The sequence below is a fragment of the Triticum aestivum genome, chromosome 5A, assembly GCF_018294505.1.
Source record: "Triticum aestivum cultivar Chinese Spring chromosome 5A, IWGSC CS RefSeq v2.1, whole genome shotgun sequence".
In the NCBI taxonomy this organism is placed as follows: Eukaryota; Viridiplantae; Streptophyta; class Magnoliopsida; order Poales; family Poaceae; genus Triticum; species Triticum aestivum.
The window spans coordinates 108901044-108909347 of NC_057806.1; the positions used below are offsets into that span (position 1 = coordinate 108901044).

The following is an 8304-nucleotide window of genomic DNA, read 5'->3' on the forward strand; positions in this document are numbered from 1 at the left end:
CTTAAGTCAGTCTGAATCATGTTAGCAATTGCCGCATTTTATAATTATGAAAACTGGCAAATGGACGTCAAAACTGCATTCCTAAATGGATTTCTTAAAGAAGAGTTGCATATGATGCAACCAGAAGGTGTTGTCGATCCTAAAGGTGCTAACAAAGTGCGCAAGCTCCAGCGATCCATCTATGGACTGGTGCAAGCATCTCGGAATTGGAATATACGCTTTGATGAGGTGATCAAAGCATATGGTTTTATACAGACTTACGGTGAAGCCCGTATTTACAAGAAAGTGAGAGCCAGCTCTGTAGCATTTCTGATATTATATGTGGATGACATATTGTTGACCGGAAGTGATATAGAATTTCTGGAAAGCCTAAAAGGATACTTGAATAAGAATTTTTCAATGAAAGACCTCGGTGAAGCTGCTTATATATTGGGCATCAAGATCTATAGGGATAGATCAAGATGCTTGATAGGACTTTCACAAAGCACATACCTTGATAAAGTTTTGAAGAAATTCAAAATGTATCAGTCAAAGAAAGGTTTCTTGCCTGTGTTACAAGGTGTGAAGTTGAGTCAGACTCAAATCTCGACCACTACAGAAGATAGAGAGAAAATGAAAGTCATTCCCTATGCCTCAGCCATAGGTTCTATCATGTATGCTATGCTGTGTACCAGACCTGATGTGTGCCTTGCGATAAGTTTGGCGGGGAGGTACCAAAGTAATCCAGGAGTGGATCACTGGACAATGGTCAAGAACATCCTAAAGTACCTAAAAAGGACAAAGGATATGTTTCTCGTTTATGGAGGTGACGAAGAGCTCGTTGTAAATGGTTACGTTGATGCTAGCTTCGACACTGATCCGGATGACTCTAAGTCACAAACCAGATACATTTTTATATTGAATGGTAGAGTTGTCAGTTGGTGCAGTTCCAAGCAGAGCATCATGGCGGGATCTACATGTGAAGCGGAGTACATGGCTGCTTCGGAAGCAGCTCATGAAGGAGTTCATATCTGATCTCGGTGTAATACCCAGTGCATCGGGTCCAATTAAAATCTTTTGTGACAACACTTGAGCAATTGCCTTGGCAAAGGAATCCAGGTTTCACAAGAAGACTAAACACATCAAGAGACAACTCCATTCATGAAAAGGTCAAGGATGGAGACATAGAAGTTTGCAAAATACATACGGATCTAAATGTAGCAGACCCATTGACTAAGCCTCTTCCGCGAGCAAAACATGATCATCACCAAGACTCCATGGGTGTTAGATTCATTACAATATAATCTAGATTATTGACTCTAGTGCAAGTGGGAGACTGAAGGAAATATGCCCTAGAGGCAATAATATAGTTGTTATTTTATATTTCCTTATTCATGATAAAGGTTTATTATTCATGCTAGAATTGTATTGATTGGAAACTTAAATACATGTGTGAATACATAAACAAATACCGTGTACCTAGTAAGTCTCTACTAGACTAGCTCGTTGATCAAAGATGGTTAAGGTTTCCTAACCATAGATGTGTGTTGTCATTTGATAACGGAATCACATCATTAGGAGAATGATGTGATGGACAAGACCCATCTGTTAGCTTAGCATAATGATCATTCAGTTTATTGTTATTGCTTTCTTCATGTCAAATACATATTCCTCCCACTATGAGATTATGCAACTCCCAGATCCCGAAGGAATACCTTGTGTGCTATCAAATGTCACAACATAACTGGGTGATCGTAAATATGCTCTACAGGTATCTATGAAGGTGTTTGTTGAGTTGGCATAGATCAAAATTAGGATTTGTCACTCCGAGTATCCGAGAGCTATCTCTAGGCCCTCTCGGTAATACACATCATAAGAAGCCTTGCAAGCAAAGTGACTAATGAGTTAGTTGCATGATGATGTATTATGGAACGAGTAAAGAGACTTGCCGGTAATGAGATTGAACTAGGTATGAAGATACCAACGATCGAATCTTGGGCAAGTAACATACTGATGGACAAAGGGAATTACGTATGTTGTCATAACGGTTCAACTGATAAATATCTTCATAGAATATGTAGGAGACAATATGGGCATCCAGGTTCCGCTGTTGGTTATTGACCGGAGAGGTGTCTCGGTCATGTCTACATTGTTCTCGAACTCGTAGGGTCCGTACGCTTAACGTTCGTTGACGATGTAGTGTTATATGAGTTATATGATTTGGTGAACGATTGTTGTTTGGCGTCTCGGATGAGATCATGAATATAACGAGGAGTCTTGAAATGGTTGAGAGGTAAAGATTGATATATAGGACGATGGTATTTGGACATCAGAAGTGTTTCGGGTGATATCGGGTACTTGTCGGGTCACATGAAGGGGTTCCGGGCACCCCCGGCAAAGCTATGGGCCTAATGGGCCAAGTGAGGGAACACGCCAACCCTCAGGGTGCTTGTGCACCCCTATAGATGACCGGCCCTAGGGAAGAAGGAAAGTGGAGACTAGGTCTCCCCTTTCCTCCCCCCTCCTCTTCCTTCCTTTCCCCTTTGGGGAAATATGGCAGGGGGCGCAGGGCAAGGCAGGGGCCCTAGGGCGCGCCTGGCTGCCTCCCCTCCCTTCCCACCTATATATACATGGGGAGGGGGCGCCACTCAAGGACACAACATTGTCTTAGCCGTGTGTGGTGCCCTCGTCCACCATTTACTACCTCGGTCATATTTTCGTAGTGCTTAGGCGAAGCCCTGCGGAGATCACTTCACCGTCACCGTCACCACGCTGTCCTGCTGTTGAAACTCATCTACTACCTCGCCGTCTTGCTGGATCAAGAAGGCGGAGGACGTCACCGAGCTGAACGTGTGCAGAACGCGGAGGTGTCGTGCCTTCGGTACTTGATCAGTTGGAGCGCGAAGAAGTTCGGCTGCATCAACCATGTTGTTAAACGCTTTCACTTACGGTCTGTGAGGGTACGTAGACACACTGTCCCCCTCATTGCTATGCATCTCTATGGATAGATCATTGCGTGAGCGTAGAATTTTTTGTTTTCCATGCAACGTTTCCCAATAGATATCAAACTTCCTAGACTGTTCGGGCCAAAATGGAGGACCATTGGATAGGCTCCCCTAATCCTCCCCTGCATTTGAGACCGGATCGGGGGATATCAAACTTTACGGACTATTCATGCTAAAATGGAGGCTCGTTGGATGGCATTTTTAGTCCCGACATATCCATACCATGTAGAGTGGTTCAATCATCATAATATTTTAGGGGAAGTAATGTGAAGATGAATCACTAAGGATACTGAATGTGGCAACAATACAATGTGGAACAGAGCTCACCCTACTTTGGAAAAGCTAGATAGGATCCTCATGAGGAATTATTGGGAAGACATGTTTCCTCAAGTAAATGTGAGGAAGCTGGTTAGATATGCATCTGACCATAATGCTCTATTACTTTCCTCTGACAATTTGATTGTCAGGAGTCCCCAAGTAAGAGAATTTAGGTTTTAAATGGGTTGGCTAAAATATGAGGAATTTATTCCTCTGGTGGAAGAGATTTGGAAGAAATATGTGAGATCTAATGATCCAATTGGCATTTTCGATATTAAACTGAAGAGAATCAAAAATATATAGGTTGGGGATCCAACAAGTTGGGAATGATAGAAAAAAGAAAAATGAGATCAAGGAAGAGGTGTTGATCATTGAAAATCTTCAGGAGCAAGGTGCTCTAGACCCTGACATGTTCTGTAAGAAAATGGAATTACTTGTCGGGTTGAATGAGATTATGGTGAATGAAGAGCTATATCTCTTGTAACAATCCCATGAAAAGTGTGGCTCCTGCAAGGGGACCAAAATAATGCTTATTTCTAGAAAATTTCCAATGGCAATAAAAGGAAAAATACTATCCATTGTTCATGTGTTGGAGACACAACTATTGAAGGAACTTAAAATCTTCTTAAACATGCTACTGACTTTTACAAAGTGCTTTTTAGGCCTGCCCTTGGCAACTTATTTCATTTAGACCCTTATCTGTGGGGGAGAATGAGAAATTAAATGAGTCTACTGGTGATTTGTTAAATAAACCCTTCTTTGTGGAGGAGGTGAAAAGGCATTGTTGCCATGAAAAGTAACAAAGGCCCCTTGTCCTAACAACATTCCTACTGTGTTTTACGAGTGTTGTTGGGAAATTGTGCAACACTAGTCGTCAACCCATGCAGATGCATGGGCTATCCACTCTAGGTTACACTTAAGCACAATAAAGTTTATATTATTATAATTAAATATTCATTTGCAAAGTTATTTTGAATTTAAATACATCATGAATTTTGGATTCTAAATATAAAATAATATATTTTTGGGGGATGTATATCATTGAGAAATGTTGGTAGATAAGAGAAGAGGCTGATAAAAATCATTATATGTAATTGTCGCTTTAAAGCTGATAGTGGCACTATTGCAAGGTAAGCATGTAGAGATTACATATGACATATAGAATTTCCAAGTTACGAATTAAAGTGTTCATGCACCCATGCCTACCATGATGCTTTCAGTAATGATTTCAATTGACTTACTCTACACATTACAGTTTTATGAGCTACAAAATTTGGAGGAACCAAACTGATTATTTCATAACTGTTTTTCTATGACAACAATGTACGTGAAAGGAAAGGTTGTGAGAGGCGAGATTATATGGATTCGGTTTGTAGTTTTAGGAAAATATTGTTGATAAGGAGCATGAAAGTAATTAAGAATGGGTGAAATCTTAATTAACAACATGAAGGCAGACAGGTGAGAATAACATAGTTGTCGAGTACAACAACAAAACCATAATTACACCCACAAACAAAAATAGACTGATAAATCAACGTTTTTGTATACATTATGTTTTGCAAGCAGCGGCTTTGCATATTTGGTTTAGCATGCATTGATCATGTTTTGGGGTTGTCATGTTGGATGCAGCAAAATCTGGGTAGCAAAGAAGAAATAAGCCATGGATGCTGTCAATACATTTTTCTTGCTTGTAATTTAAAAGCACCCTCGTTTTTTTCTTTTGCTCGGAATGCCATAAAAATGGGTAGGAAAAAAAGGACGTAAGTGAAAAACATAAGGGAATATAGATGTAGACCATGGTCCAGCAATTCAATCTTGTTCCAGCAAGGCATATTACAAAATGACGTTTCTCACATTCCTAAGTCTAGTTAGTAAATATCATCAGGAGGCACAGGAAATTAAGTGTTGGAGCTAACTGGGATATATATTACATAGTGGCCTTGTCCCTTCTGGACTTGGGCAATCATGGGCGTGTGCTCTGTTTTTCTGGCCGGTAGATCCAGTAGTAAATAATCCTTGTTTGGTGCGTCCTCCATGAATCAATCAAGGTGCTTTAATCCTTATGGCAGAAAGAAGTCCTCCCAGAGCAACCTAACTGGTACTGTAGCAATTACTTGGTTCTTGCACAAATGCGTCAGACAATACAAACTGCACAAAATTATCTTCAAGAATCAAGGATATATCTACTAAAAAGCAAATAAATTAAGAGCCAATACAAAAACTTCAATGCTAGTACTTTACCCTGATCAATCCTTTCTTATCACCATGCTTTTTATGCTTCCGCAGCCACATGTAATCTCCATTGACAATCATCGCTCCTCGGCATGAACTGGCACTTCTCTATGCGCCAATGCATCCTCTGGTTGGTGCCAGCGCTCGCCGGCCAACCTGCAATTGTTACCAGATAGATCAATCAGAAGAACATAAGCATCATAGACGATAGTCGTCAACCCATCTATTTGCAGGTCCTAGCATTTTGTACAACACCTAAAGATAAAGGTACTAAAATCATTTATTAGATACACAATATTTAGATATATAAACTAAATTATTATACCAGTCTCTTGAACCAATCGAAAGGAAACATGCAAATTTCGGTTTACTTAAGAAGAATGTAAATTTTGTCATACTAAATGCTAAGAAAAATGATCCAAATTCAGAGGTACATCAAATCACAATTATAGTAATGAAAGAAAACACAAAAAAAGGCATTTTTATCGCTTCCCAAAATAGGATAGAAAAATTAATGAACCATTAGACTTTTCAATGGTTCATAGATGAATACACTGTACCACAAAGAGTCTTAATTGTATATTGTGTTACCTAACTTATTTAGATAGGCAAATAATCCAAAAAATAACAAAAAAGTATTAGTACAGAAAAATGTAACATAAAACATGAAATGTAAGAACCAAATAGAGGAACAAACATTTTGTGGCCACTGGATTGTAAAAAGAATGGACACTAAAGTTACTATAAATTTTTAACTTTTCTATAAGGTGAGGTAGTAATAAGCCAAAAAAATATGACATCTCATTTCTTTTGGCGCATTCACCTCAATTATTTTCTTATGCTTGTTTTTTGCATAAAATATAAGGCATGTGTGTAGAAAGATGAATGAACTATTGGACTCTATGTGCATCCTTTTTGTGAGCTTATACAACTAAAAATCAGGAAGAGATTGCAAACTTGGAAATCATAGAAACTTACATTTAGTTTTGTATTTAGTTATTAATCGATCTGATTTTCCACTTATCCCACTACCAAGACCCGAGCTTGCATTACTCATTACTCAGTGCCCTGCATATTTTGTGAAAGGCTCTTAGTTGAGATATTCCATGGCCAAAAAATACAATTTATTTAATGCGTTCGTAATTCTGAATCAGGTACAAAAAGAAGCAGACAAATATTACTTATGTCTTATAAGTTTGATACATGTTCCACCTAATAAATTTTCCCAAAAAGGAAAGCTGAGAGGTCCTATGCAGCACCATCATGTGTTTCTTCTTTCTAGTTTAGAGACAACCTAAGATTTCACTACTGATAAGGAGAATCTCCTTACTAAGGAAATTACCAGGTCATACCATGGGCATAAGAATTGTTCTTCGGAATTTCATCACCATATTAAAAAAAGTATTGAAGGAGAGGTCTGTAAAAAAATCATCCATTAATGAGTGCGAGCACTACTAAGACAACTATAGCACACAATAACCAACAATCTATATAGAATCCGGTCACTTTGAAAAGTTAAAATGATTTATATAATATACTAGAGAATTGTGCCAGCTAGACCACTGATCATGAAGTAAAATATTTAGAGAAATATCTTTACAAAAGACAACTATTATTGGTACAAAATTTGGAAGGGTAGTCACTGAAAAGAAATTCCTTTCTAACTGAATACAACACTGATCAAATTATACCATTGATAGTAACTTGTGTAAGATAATATTACGTACGACAAAATCACTGGATAGAGGACTCCCTCGGTATTAATGTATTAATCGTCGCTCAAGAACACATAATAGAAGTACTGTAACGAATGGCCCAAATGAAATTTTATATATGTCAGCAAATACAAACTACAAAAGGGCATGTTATTTAATACACCACAGAATAATTTGAGCAAATTCGATCGTAGCAGGTCTAAACATGCAAGATTAGCATCACAAATCATAGCTTCTATAACATCAGAGTCCATAGCATCAGAGGTCGTACCTTTCGCAGTGTGTGAGTTTCTCATTCCAGCACACATACATTGTCATGTACCAGCTGTTTGTAGAGCTCATCCCAGTGAGAATTTGTATCTTCTTTAGTTATTATGTCTCTTAACAGTTAGGATAGCATTATAACTAAGTTGATGAGTTGTTAGGTTTTTGGTTGGTGATGTCTCTTGTTAGATTTAACCTAGAATAAAAAAATTATAATCTAGAAGTTACTCATCTGTTGGCTTTACTCAACAACTTTTTAATTAGAAGGAGCTCCTAACATAGAGCATCTACAAACATAAATTCTATTCCATGGCATATGGATTTGCTATTAACGTATTGATTTGTATCTATATGTTTACACCAAATCAAAATCAAATGGAAGCATCGTACATCATTATTCCAAGGAAATAAGCTAAGAGCATGCATCTTCATTCTTCAATAGATTTCTGCTCGGTGTTCAGTGCATATAATAATTTAGTGCTACAATTGGTATTCCTCCAAGCTATGCTTTTTCATACAGCAAATTGGCACCTCATCTCCATAGGAGCTGTGAAATCTTTACTTTGGTCTCTCTTTCCCCTGTTTGCAAATCAATTTATGTTTCACCCCATCTTCATAGTAGAAGTAAAGGGACACGATTAGCTGATGATATTCAAATCCACATAAACTCTGTTTGCACCTACAGATGACAACGACTACTCTGTATGCACCTATAGATAACATCGACTACTCTGTATGCACCTGATATTAACTTTCCTATAAAATAAATATACACATATAACAATACTTAC

General features: G+C 38.1%; 1 long non-coding RNA gene across 1 annotated transcript; it reads right to left on the minus strand.

The window, feature by feature from the left end:
* Window positions 1-5099: 5099 nt before the first annotated feature.
* Window positions 5100-5689, minus strand: LOC123102518 (uncharacterized). The gene is made up of 2 exons (XR_006448991.1): window positions 5544-5689; window positions 5100-5450 (listed from the first exon to the last, which is right to left on the minus strand). It is a non-coding gene; the product is annotated as an uncharacterized lncRNA (long non-coding RNA).
* Window positions 5690-8304: the final 2615 nt, after the last annotated feature.